We start from the raw sequence: 12,517 nt of genomic DNA on the forward strand, positions 1-12,517 counted from the left end.
CTAAGTTGTCAATTTCATATACTCAAGTATCAGCATTTTCTAATCTCTCAGTTAAAACAAAAGATAACCTCCCTTCCCCAACAATCTGAATTGAAAGAAGTACAGGATTTGTTGCACGCCACCGAGCAGGTGGGCAAACATACCTTAAAATGTGGGTTTGATTCTTTGGAGGCCTCCTGCAGAGCAGCTGTCACTGGATCAGTTATACGTAGGCATGCCTGGTTAAAGGAACAAAGTCTACCTGATCATGTCAAAGCAAAACTACTGGATGCACCCTTACAGCAGGATGTTTTTTGGAGTTAAAGCAGAAGAAATGCTGAAGAAAATGGAAAAGGCGAAATCAATGCAGACAGTCAAAGATTTCCTACAGGTACAACCTCCTCGCTTCAGCAGAAACTGGCCAACAAAAAATTGGTCCTTTCCAGCCACTGACAGACCTCAGAGGGGTAAATACAGGCACCCAAGGGGCAGAGGACAACCACAAGCCCAGTATAAACCTCGCCAATGGGGCACTCCAACCCAGAAAGGAGGAGAAGACAGGTCTCAACCCACCAGAGGGCAGACTCAATAACTTGCACCTCAACTGGCCAAACAAAGCTCTTTTGTTAGCCCCCTTGGGGGGATAACTAGCACTTTTTGCAGACAACTGGCACATGGTCGCAAAGGACAAATGGGTCCTAGACATAATTTCACGAGGATACAGATTCCACTTTCACACCTTGCCAATGAAAAGAGGAATGCCAAACCTGCCACTAAATCAAAGGGCAGAGGCTCAAAAACAAATTACAGCTCTCATGGCCATGAGAGCCATTCAACGGGTACCGATTCAAGAGCAAGGCCAAGGATTTTACTCAAGGCTCTTTCTAGTACCCAGAAAGGACAATGCTTGGAGACCAATTCTGGATCTTTCAATTCTAAACACTTGCCTACAAGTTCCCAAATTCAAGATGCTAACACTACAGCAGCTACTTCCCATGTTGGGCAAGGAAGCATGGCTGGTAACGTTGGACCTCAGGGAGGCATACCTGCATGTCCCTATCAGACAAAGTTGCAGAAGATACCTCCGTTTCATTGCAGGTTCAACCCATTACCAATTCTCTGCACTGCCCTTTGGCTAATCTACTGCGCCCAGAGTTTTCACAAAATGCCTGGCACCAGTAATTGCATACTGCAGACAAAGAGGAATTCAAATATATCCATACCTGGACGACTGCCTCATCCAAGCAGAAAGAAAAGACATTCTCTTACATCATCTGGCTTTTGTGAAGCATCTATTAAATTGTCTGGGGTACACAGTAAACAAAAAGAAGTCAAAACTAGTACCCTCACAAAAAATGACATTCCTGGGTGCCAGCTTGGACACAACGGCCCAGAAGGCTTATCTTACACCAGACAAGCAACTACAACTCACTCAATATTTCAAGACAATGGCAACAAAGACCCAATTAACTGCAAGAAAAATTCTGCAGGCTTTGGGCTTCATGGCATCTTGCATTCTGATAATACCATTTGCAAAACTGCATATGAGGAAATTACAGTGGTACCTATAAAGTGTATGGTCTCAACACAGCCACAGCTTGGACACAGTGATATCTCTCATTCCCTGCCTACAACAGGAATTTCTATGGTGGGCACAGGCATGTCACCTCAACAAGGGTCAGCCTTTCACCTTGCCCCCAACCAGGCAAACTATCACAACAGATGCCTCAGACTATGCCTGGGGGGCACACATGGCAGGGCAATGCATTCAAGGCCTATGGACTGCAGAACAAAGTAAACTGCACATAAATCAAAAAGAGATGCTAGCTGTACAGAAAGCTCTGACAGCCTTCAAGGATCTTCTACATCCAGGACAACTTGCAATAAAGACGGACAACACCACAGTAATGTGGTACATAAACAAACAAGGGGGCACACATTCCTACCCTCTTTGCAGGCAAGCAATAATCTTACGGAACACAGCTCTGGCCTACCAAGTCCAGTTACAAGCTCAATTCCTGCCAGGACAGAAAAACACATTGGTAGACGACCTAAACAGAAACGTCAAAGATCCCCACGAATGGAAGCTAGACCCACAAATATTTACAATGATAACTCAAAAATGGGGCCTACCAAATATAGTCCTGATGTCCTTCATGGATGCATCTGCAGTCATAACAACTGGGTTGTCCTGTCGTCAGGCAGCCCTTCAGTCGGCCGGATTCCAAAGTCCGGGTCCGGCTTCGGCTGATGTCGCACTTCACCCGACGTCATCTCTGTTGGCCTTCGGGTATATAAGCATCAGCCGACGCCATTTTCTTCAGTCTTTCTTGCCGCGTGGCGCCCGAAGCAGAAGCTGTTCGCAAGTGCCGGTCGGTCGGATCCAGAGATTACTTCTACCGAATACTACTTCGAAGACTTCTAAAGCTAAGTACCCCGTTGGGGACTCTTTCTTGCCTCAGCCGATGTCAGAAAAAGTTAATAATTGTTTAACCTGTGGGAAACAAATACCTCATAAAGATTTCCACTCCTACTGCCTGCCCTGTTTAGGCCCAGCCCACGACGTAGCAGCTTGTTCGTCCTGTGCTTCTTTCAACCGACAAACGCTTAGACGTCGGTCAGAGTTTGCAGAACAGTTTTGGTTCTGACTTTGCGTACATTATGCCGCCGGACCCTCCGACTTCGCATTCTGCCAAAAAGCAGAAAAGACCGACACTCGCGGTCCGCGGTTTCGGCCGAAACCATGGTTAAGCAAACCGCGAGTGTCTCGGTTTCGGCCAAAACCGAGAAAACTGATCAAACTACACCTGAAACTATCACTACAACTGAGGTCCCTGCTAACACTCTTGAATCGGCCTCAGAAATTTTACCCACTACGGTGCTTACCACTGACTTATCAGACACCATTCCCTTGGATGTCTCTACCCCAGCACGTGGTGCTGCTAGGCCTCCAGCAGCCATGTCCATTAAGGCCTTCGCCAGGGCTAAAGCAGCCAAGACTACTAAAACAGTGCCTGTTAAACCCCCTTCCACCAGGCCCTCTGCCAGTTCTCAAATGCTTACCTTGGCAGAAGATTTAATTTCATTAATTAGAGGATCTCAATCTCACCCAGACAGGGCCTCTCAGCCCCCAGAAAGAGACCTAGGGCAGAGCCCCCTGAGCCAGTGTCCTCTGATGATTCTGCTGATGAATCAGACATAACTGACCAGCCAGAGGCTCCTTTCTCCAATTTTGAAGATTCTGATGCTGAAGAACCCATTCCAGCTGCTTCCCTCCAGAAGAATTCTCCTTTGGGAAACCTTGCATGCCATGCGAGAACAGTTCCAATGGCAGCAACAGGATTTTTCAGACTCCAGGAAAAGACTTAGGACCTTTTTGCACCTACCACAGCACAGGCCCTTAGCTATCCCTCCTGTTCTCTCTGTGGTGGATGATGCTTTCAATGATGCCTGCTCAGCTCCAGATTCTTTACCCCCAGCCCCTGCCAAACCAGACAGATTTTACAGGGTGCCAGATACTCATCACCACCTCTACAAGGCCCCTCTTGCCGACCCCGAAACTATATCCCAGGGTCCCAAGGCAGTAGCCGCGACTATAGCTAAAACCCTGTTCCTTCTGAAAGGGAAGCAAGGTCATTAGACAGATGGGGTAAAAAAGTTTACACTTCAGCCACTCTTTCAGCTAGAGCTTTAAATTGTCAGTTTCACATGATACAATACCAAGAGTTTATGCTTGACCAGTTAACTAAAAGCTAACCACTGATGAATCTCTTGATAAGAATTATGTATTAGAAATGGTAAATAACATACAGCAGGTTAGTAACCATTCTTTAAAATGTGGCTATGATGCACTGGAGGCTTCATTTAGATCAGCCATGACTGGCACAGTAATTAGAAGGCATGCATGGCTAAAGGAGCAAGCTTTACCGGATCATGTTAAATCTAAATTGCTTGATGCTCCTATGGATAAATCAAGTTTGTTTGGTACACCTGCCCAGCAGTTTATGAAGAAAATGGAAGAAAAGGCAAAATCAGTCCAGACAGTTAAAGAATTCTTGCAGGTTCAACCCCCAAGGTTTAGCAGGAACTGGCCTGCCAAAAATTGGTCCTTTCCTGACTCCACAAGACCTCAAAGGGGCAGGAATAGACGTTCCAGAGGCAGAAACCAATCCAGAGGAGGTGCCTACAGAGGACGACAGTGGCAAGGTAACAACAGAGGCACAGAATCAACACCTGCCTCTACATCAACACAGCCACAGTGACTTAAACCTAAACCCACCAACCAGGGAACAAATAGCAGCTCCTCTAGGCGGAAAGCTAACCTTATTTTCAAAAAACTGGCACCACATAACAAAGGACAAGTGGATTTTACGAACCATAGATCAAGGTTACCGGTTCCACTTCCACACTTTACCAGTCAAAAGAGGAATGCCAAACCTACCTCCAAATCAACAAACAGAGGCTCTACAACAGATAATGGAATTAGCAAACATGAGAGCTGTGGAAAAAGTGCCAACAGCAGAGCAAGGAAAGGGGTTCTACTCCAGACTATTCCTAGTTCCAAGAAAGGAAAAAAGTTGGAGACCAATTCTAGACCGGTCTACCCTAAATACTTACATCATTGTCCCAAAATTCAAGATGCTGACCCTACAGCAACTTCTTCCCATGCTGGGCAAGGAGTGTTGGCTGGTAACTCTAGATCTCAAGGAGGCATACCTGCACGTCCCCATTCGACCTATCTGCAGAAGATACCTCAGATTTCTTGCAGGATCAGAGCACTATCAATTCTCAGCATTGCCCTTTGGCTTATCTACTGCCCAGAGTATTCACAAAATGCCTGGCATCAGTAATCGCCCATTGCAGACTACAGGGAATTCAAATTTATCCATACCTGGACGACTGTCTGATACAAGGGGACAACAAAAGCAAGCTGACAACAGATTTACAAAGGGTCATTTACTTGCTTCAAGCACTGGGATACACAGTCAATTTACAAAAGTCAAGGCTGATACCATCCCAGACAAGGACTTTCCTGGGAGCGGAATTGGACACAGTAAGGCAAATGGCATTCCTAACTACAGAAAAACAAAAAGAACTCCCTCTTTACTTCTTGACACTAACAAATCTGAACAAGTTAACAGCAAGAAAGGTACTGCAGGCCTTTGGTTTCATGGCATCATGCATAATCTTGGTTCCATTTGCCAGACTACATATGAGAAAGCTTCAGTGGTACCTAAAGAATTTATGGTCCCAACACAGACACAGCCTAGAAACGGAAATTCCACTAATACCATGCTTAAAACAGGAGTTCCTATGGTGGGCTCACGCATGCCAGTCAAACCCAGGCCTGCCCTTTCGCAAAGGTCAAGCAAGCCAGACCATCACAACAGATGCTTCAGACCTGGGATGGGGGCACATATGCTGGACAAATGCGTGCAAGGATTGTGGACACAGGACCAACTTCACCTGCACATCAACCTAAAAGAAATGCTGGCAGTAAAACTGGCAATCCAAAAGTTCAGACCATTTCTCAAGGAAGGCCAGTTGATGATAAGGACAGACAACACCACAGTCATGTGGTACATCAACAAACAAGGAGGCACTCATTCCTACCCCCTATGCAGAATGACTTTGGAGCTGTGGACCCTGGCACTCAGCTACAACATCCAGTTACAGGCAATATTTGTACCAGGAAAAGAAAACTCTCTAGCAGATATGTTAAGCAGGACTACATCGGATGTCCACGAATGGCAGCTGCACCCAGACATCTTCAAGACCATCTCGAAGAAATGGGGAATGCCTCAGATAGATCTATTCGCATCACCTCTCGATCACCAGCTCAAAAAATTCTGCACAAGGACATTCCACCCACTAGCATGGAAAGTGGACTCGCTCTCCTTCAGCTGGAAAGGACTAACAGCATATGCATTCCCACCTCTTCCCTTGATACACAAAGTATTACTAAAAATCAAGGAGGAACGTCCAAGGATAATCCTGATAGCTCCAAACTGGCCAAGACAACATTGGTACCCACTGCTGAGGAGCATGTCTCGAACAATATGTGGCCAATACCCTGATGCCTTTGATGCTAACTCAGAACAACTACAGCACCATGCATCCAAACCTAAAACGTTGCAACTGACTGCATGGAACATCACATAGCAGCTGCTAATCCACAGCTTTCACAAAGAGTTAAAGACATTATTCTTGAAGCACGCAGACCTTCAACAAGAAGAAACTATGCTGGGAAATGGAAAAGGTTTGTCATTTGGAGCTCAGAAAGAGGTAAAGATGTATCAAACATAGATATGCCCAACATTCTGGAGTATCTGGCGAACTACTTCATTCAGGCCTGTCCTATTCCTCCATCAAGATTCATGCATCAGCTATTTCAGCAGAATACAGCTTTGATCCACCTGTTTTTTCACACCCTTTGCTCAGGCAGTTCCTCAGAGGAATCAAGAATGTAAAACCTCCAAGGAAACCACCATTATCAGCCTGGGACTTGAACTTTGTGCTAGAAAAATTGACTCTATCACCTTTTGAACCAGCAGCAACAGCAGACCTGCAACACCTGTCATGGAAAACTGCTTTCCTACTGGCAATTACTTCAGCAAGGAGGGTTTCAGAACTACAGGCCTTAATGGCAGTGCAACCCTTTCTAATCTTCCACCAAGATAGAGTGTCCATGAGGACTAATCCTACATTTATGCCTAAGGTGGTATCCAGAGTGTCCTTAAACCAGGCAATCCACCTACCTACCTTCTTTCCCAACCCACAAAACAGAGGGGAAAGAATACTGCATACCTTGGATGTACATAGACAGCTACGCTACTACTTGGACAGAACAAAAATAGCAGAAAGACTGACCAACTTTTCGTAGCCTATGCAACAGGAAGGAAGGAAAAGCTATTTCCAAACAGACAATCTCCAAATGGATAGGAAATTGCATACGATTCTGTTACTCCTTCCATGGAAAGCAAATTCCACAGAACATAAGACCTCATTCTACAAGGGCAACAGCCACTACCACAGCCTTCTTACGAGGAGTGGCTACCAAAGACATTATTGAGGCGGCTACTTGGACCTCCGTGCATACATTTGCCAAGCATTATAATTTACCTCTATATTCCAGATCCCGAGCAGGGTTTGCCACTGCTGTACTGCAAGGGATCCTAAACACACCATAATCTACCTTTATCCTCCTCCCTAGTTGGCTATGGTATTCTACCCAGTTGTAATGACTGCTGATGCATCTATGCACGTCATAGTACAGTCTTGTACCTACCATAAATGTAGATGTCCTAATTGGATAGCATCTGCAGTCAGGATTACCCTCCCTCCTTCCCTCTGTGGTACTCCTAGGGTGTTTACCCTTCTAATAGCTAGCTAGTGGGGACTTCTTTCATGGTGTATTTGTTTGTATTTATGTACATACATGCTTATTTTTGTGTTTACCTCTATCTTTTGGAAACATTGGCATCTATCCAAAATTTTTTAGCCTTCTAGAGGGCTTCTGGCATCTGGGGCAAGAAACACTGAAGAAAATGGCGTCGGCTGATGCTTATATAACCGAAGGCCAACAGAGATGACGCCGGGTGAAGTGCGACATCAGCGAAGCGGACCCGACTTTGGAATCCGGCCGACTGAAGGGCTGCCTGACGACAGGACAACCCAGTTGTTATGACTGCAGATGCTATCCAATTCGGACATCTACATTTATGGTAGGTACAAAACTGTACTTTTGCCAGTCCTCAAAACTACCAACTGACAAAATTTTGTACAAGGACATTCCACCGTCAAGCTTGGAAAGTGGACGCTCTCTCCTTCAGCTGGAAAAACCTGACAGCATATGCCTTTCCTCCATTACCTCTTCTCACAAAGGTTCTTTTGAAGGTCAAAAAGGAGAAACCACGACTGATTCTCATAGCCCCAGACTGGCCACGCCAGCACTGGTACCCGCTGTTGAAGAATGTGGCTCACAGCCCACCATGGATATTGCCTCAAATACCTCATTTGCTCACGCAGCAAAACAAACAGATTCTACACAGCCAGCTAAAAACCTTAAACCTGGCTGCATGGCGAATCTTTTAAACATCCAACCAGCCCTTCTTTCACAAGCAGTTCTGGATGTTATTCTGGAAGCCAGGAGGCCAAGCACCAGGAAGGCTTACTCGGACAAATGGAAAAGGTTTTCTGCCTGGAACCAAGCTAAAGGCCAAGACACTACTCAGCCTCGTATGCCTCACATTCTGCAGTATTTAGCAGAGATGTTGCATAAAGGACTTTCCTTCTCCTCTATTAAAATCCATGCTTCAGCTATTTCAGCTCACTACGACACGAATCCACCTTTATTTTCACATCCTCTTCTAAAGCAGTTCCTCAGAGGGGCAAAAAACATTAGACCACCTAGAAGAGCTCCTACACAAACTTGGGACCTCAACTTTGTTCTGGAAAAACTAACGTTACCTCCCTTTGAACCAGCTTTCACTGCAGACATTCAGTTCCTATCGTGGAAGACTGCCCTGCTCCTGGCAATAACTTCTGCTAGGAGAGTCTCAGAATTACAGGCACTAATGGCAGTGGAACCTTTCCTCATTTTCCATCAAGGCAGAGTTTCTCTACGAACTAATCCTTCCTTCATGCCTAAGGTGGTTTCCAGTGTAGCTTTAAATCAAACCATCCATCTACCCACCTTCTTTCCCAATCCACAGAACAAAGGTGAGAGACCCTTGCATTCCTTGGACATTCACAGGCAGCTTCGTTACTACTTGGACAAAACTAAGGCTTTTTCAGAAAAACTGACCAGCTCTTTGTATCCTATGCTACAGCTTCTCAAGGGAGGGCTATATCCAAACAAACCATTTCTAAATGGATAGGCCATTGCATATGGTTCTGTTATACCCATCATGGGAAACCAGTTCCTACTACCATTAGTTCCCACTCTACCAGGGCAACAGCTACCTCTACAGCCTTTCTCAGAGGGTTCCCTACCAAGGAAATTTTAGAAGCTGCAACTTGGAGTTCAGTACACACCTTCACCAAACACCATCACTTACCTCTTTATTCTAAGTCCAGGGCAGGCTTCGCCACTGCAGTTCTGCAGGGCCTCATTGCCTCCGCTAACCCTCTATGATACCTCCCCCCTACCTTAGCTTTGGGATTCAACCCAAGTGTGATGACTGCAACAGGGTAACACGATGAACATAGTGCAGATGTCCTTCATGGATGCATCTGCAGTCATAACAACTGGGTTGTCCTGTCGTCAGGCAGCCCTTCAGTCGGCCGGATTCCAAAGTCCGGGTCCGGCTTCGGCTGATGTCGCACTTCACCCGACGTCATCTCTGTTGGTCTTCGGGTATAAAAGCATCAGCCGACGCCATTTTCCTCAGTCTTTCTTGCCGCGTGGCCAAGCAGAAGCTGTTCGCAAGTGCCGGTCGGTCGGATCCAGAGATTACTTCTACCGAATACTACAAGACTTCTAAAGCTAAGTACCCCGTTGGGGACTCTTTCTTGCCTCAGCCGATGTCAGAAAAAGTTAATAATTGTTTAACCTGTGGGAAACAAATACCTCATAATGATTTCCACTCTTATTGTCTGCCTTGTTTAGGCCCAGCCCACGACGTAGCAGCCTGTTCGGCCTGTGCTTCTTTCAACCGACGAACGCTTAGGCGCCGGTCGGAGTTTGCAGAACAGTTTTTCGTTCTGATTTTGCGTACATTATGCCGCCGGATCCTCCGACTACCCAATCTGCCAAAATCGCAAAGATAAAGACCGACACTCATGGTCCGCGGTTTCGGCCGAAACCATGGTTAAGCAAACCAGAAGTGTCTCGGTTTCGCCAAACCGAGAAAACTGATCAAAGTACAGCTGAACCTATCTCTACAACTGAGGCCCCTGCTACCACTCTTGAATCGGCCTCAGAAATTTTATCCACTACGGTGGTTGCCACTGACTTATCAGACACCATTCCCTTGGATGTCTCTACCCCAGCACGTGGTGCTGCTAGGCCTCCAGCAGCCATGTCCATTAAGGCCTTCGCCAGGGCTAAAGCAGCCAAGACTACTAAGACAGTGCCTGTTAAACCCCCCACAACCAGGCCCTCTTCTAGTTCTCAAATGCTTACTTTGGCAGAAGATTTAATTTCATTAATTAGAGGATCTCAATCTCACCCAGACAGGGCCTCTCAGCCCATAGAGAAGAGACCTAGGGCAGAGCCCCCTGAGCCAGTGTCCTCTGATGATTCTGCTGACGAATCAGACATAACTGACCAGCCAGAGGCTCCTTTCTCCAATTTTGAAGATTCTGATGCTGAAGAATCCATTCCAGCTGCTTCCCCACCAGAAGAATTCTCCTTTGGGGAAACCTTGCATGCCATGCATAGCAGTTCCAATGGCAGCAACAGGATTTTTCAGACTCCAGAAAAAGACTTAGGACCTTTCTGCACCTCCCACAGCACAGGCCCTTAGCTATACCTCCTGTTCTCTCTGTGGTGGATGATGCTTTCAATGATGTCTGCTCCGCTCCAGATTCTTTACCCCCAGCCCCTGCCAAACCAGACAGATTTTACAGGGTGCCAGATACTCATCACCACCTTTACAAGGCCCCACTTGCAGACCCCGAAACTATATCCCAGGGTCCCAAGGCAGTAGCGACCATAGCTAAAACCCTATTCCTTCTGAAAGGGAAGCAAGGTCATTAGACAGATGGGGTAAAAGGCCTACACTTCAGCTACTCTCTCAGCTAGAGCTTTAAACTGTCAGTTTCACATGATACAATACCAAGAGTTTATGCTTGATCAGTTAACTAAGAAACTAACCACTGATGAATCTCTTGATAAGAAATATGTATTAGAAATGGTAAATAACATACAACAGGTTAGCAACCATTCCTTAAAATGTGGCTATGATGCACTGGAGGCTTCATTTAGATCAGCCATGACTGGCACAGTGATAAGAAGGCATGCATGGCTAAAGGAGCAAGCTTTACCGGATCATGTTAAAGCTAAGTTGCTAGATGCTCCTATGGATAAGACAAGTTTGTTTGGTACACCTGCCCAGCAGGTTATGAAGAAAATGGAAGAAAAGGCAAAATCTGTTCAAACGGTTAAAGATTTCTTGCAGGTTCAACCCCCAAGGTTTAGCAGGAACTGGCCTGCCAAAAATTGGTCCTTTCCTGACTCCACAAAATTTCAAAGGGGCAGGAATAGACGTTCCAGAGGCAGAAACCAATCCAGAGGAGGTGCCTACAGAGGACGACAGTGGCAAGGTAACAACAGAGGCACAGACACAACCACTGCCACTACATCAGCACAACCACAGTGACTTTAACCCTAAATCCGCCTACCAGGGAACAAATAGCAGCTCCTCTAGGCGGAAAGTTAACCTTATTTTCAAAGTACTGGCACTACATAACAAAAGACAAGTGGATTTTACAAACCATAGATCAAGGTTACCGGTTTCACTTCCACACTTTACCAGTCAAAAGAGGAATGCCAAATCTACCTCCAAATCAAAAAACAGAGGCACTACAACAGATAATGGAGTTAGCAAACATGAGAGCTGTGGAAAGAGTGCCAACAGCAGAGCAAGGAAAGGGTTCTACTCCAGACTATTCCTAGTTCCAAGAAAGGAAAAAGTTGGAGACCAATTCTCGACCTGTCCACCTTAAATACATACATCATTGTCCCAAAATTCAAAATGCTGACCCTACAGCAACTTCTTCCCATGCTGGGCAAGGAGTCTTGGCTGGTAACTCTAGATCTCAAGGAGGCATACCTGCACGCCCCATTCGACCAATCTGCAGAAGATACCTCAGATTTCTTGCAGGATCAGAGCACTATCAATTCTCAGCATTGGCCTTTGGCTTATCTACTGCCCAGAGTATTCACAAAATGCCTGGCATCAGTAATCGCCATTGCAGACTACAGGAATTCAAATTTACCCATACCTGGACGACTGCCTGCTACAAGGGGACAACAAAAGCAAGCTGACAACAGATTTACAAAGGGTCATTTACTTGCTACAAGCTCTGGGATACACAGTCAATTTACAAAAGTCAAGGCTGATACCATCCCAAACAAGGACATTCTTGGCGGAATTGGACACAGTAAAATAAATGGCATTACTGAGTACAGAAAAACAAAAAGAACTCCCTCTTTACTTCTTGGCACTAACAAAACTGAACAAGTTAACAGCAAGAAAAGTACTGCAGGCCTTGGGCTTCATGGCATCATGCATAATCTTGGTCCCATTTGCCAGACTACATATGAGAAAACTACAGTGGTACCTAAAGAATTTATGGTCCCAACACAGACACAGCCTAGAAACAGAAATCCCACTAATTCCATGCTTAAAGCAGGAGTTCCTAAGGTGGGCTCAGGCATGTCAGTCAAACCCAGGCCTACCCTTTCGCAGATGTCAAGCAAGCCAGACCATCACAACAGATGCTTCAGACCTAGGATGGGGGGCCCACATGCTGGACAAATACGTGCAAGGATTGTGGACACAGGATCAACTTCACCTGCACATCAACCTAA

This window comes from Protopterus annectens, chromosome 1.part0, assembly GCF_019279795.1.
Source record: "Protopterus annectens isolate FY-2018-M chromosome 1.part0, PAN1.0, whole genome shotgun sequence".
NCBI classification, from domain to species: domain Eukaryota; kingdom Metazoa; phylum Chordata; order Ceratodontiformes; family Protopteridae; genus Protopterus; species Protopterus annectens.